Below are 1,316 nucleotides of genomic sequence, written 5' to 3'. Positions count from 1 at the left end.
CTGGGAGCCGAGAGGAGCTCTCTGACTCCCCCCCCCCCTCCTCCTGCTTGCATCTTCAGCCCCTGCCCCTTTGCACTTGCTGAGGGTCAGTCCCTAAAAATAATTCGGAGACTCAGACTCCTCAGACTTCAGCACCCAATCACCCCGCAAGGTCAGCCGCCCAGCTGGAGCTCTCGGCCAATTTTTTTGGGGGGGTTGGTTCGGTTTGGTTTTTTAAAAATATTCTGGTGCTATTTTTATTTCTGCTGAGGGATCCAAACCCCAATAGGTTTTGTCTTGCTTCCCCCCCCTCCCCTTTCCCTCCCCCCTTATTTTGCCAAGGATCAAGAGCGCTGTGAAAGTGCCCAGGCTTTGCGGAGTTAGGGACGGGGTCCTGGCGTGGCTGCAAAAGGGCAAGGGGAACTTGGCTGGAAGGCACTGATCCCTGTGTGTAGCTGCTGCCCCGGCTGGCGCTGTGCCTCCCTCAGCTCCCCCTGCTCTTCCAGGGAGCTCAGAAGTTCATTCAGGCTTCCCGGCTGCCTGCTTTTTTGGGTCCCCAGGGTGCCAGGAGCAGCCCCCATGGCACTGCTTCCCCTAAATGCTGCACAGAGTCAGGGAGAGAGGGACAGACCGACCCAGGAAAGGAGGGAGAGAGAGAAAGAGAGGCGCTTCCCCCCTCTTCCTCTCCACCCTCTTCCTCCTTCCTTAAACATTTCTGTGAGTGATTCACAAGAGCCAAACAGGCCTGGTGGAAACCTTGCATGCCGGCGTTGGGGAGGGGGATTGTTCTTCTCATGTCTTTTCACTCCCTCTAGCCTCCTTGCTTCCCTGACGTTGTGAATTTGCCACATGGGGCTGGGAGAGCACGTTTCCTCTGTTTGTGTGGTAGTGCCAGAATCAGTGGACATGGACTTAGACCATACCCACAAAGCAGGCATTTGCGAGCACAATGAGGGAGGATTAGGGGAAGTGTGGAAAGTGCGTGCAGACCAGACAAGGTTCCTTAGGCAGCTGTGGTCTCTTTTATTAGACCGAATAAATAGTTGGGAAAACTGTTTTTTTGCAAGCTTTTGGGTATAAATACCATCCTTCACAAATGCAGCGCATGTGGATCTCATCTTGATGGCCCACCCTTCTGGCTCTAAGCATGAGGGGTTTTGGGTTTTTTTGAGAAGTGATCTCATGTTCAGATCTAAAATATGACCTGCCTGCCAGGATTATTTATTTATTTTTGCCCTGAACATTCACAGGAGCAAGTGGTCTGAGGCTATATTTTGAATTGCTGCAGGGGAAGCTCTCTGATTAGTTGGTCTAGCGGCGTGGTTTTTCGCAGCACC

The 1,316-nt window shown here is 52.7% G+C and overlaps 1 protein-coding gene across 3 annotated transcripts in view; it reads left to right on the top strand.

Moving 5' to 3' along the window:
• The window catches only part of ESRRG (estrogen related receptor gamma), a 617,448-nt gene that overhangs the window by 26,819 nt on the left and 589,313 nt on the right, over positions 1-1,316 (top strand). The gene's annotated exons all lie outside the window — the stretch shown is intronic.

This window comes from Gavialis gangeticus, unplaced genomic scaffold (assembly GCF_001723915.1).
Source record: "Gavialis gangeticus isolate Ggan-Ray unplaced genomic scaffold, GavGan_comp1, whole genome shotgun sequence".
Lineage (NCBI taxonomy): Eukaryota > Metazoa > Chordata > Crocodylia > Gavialidae > Gavialis > Gavialis gangeticus.
The sequence above is the reverse complement of the archived record's forward strand: the minus strand, read 5'-3'. Positions and strand labels throughout refer to the sequence as shown.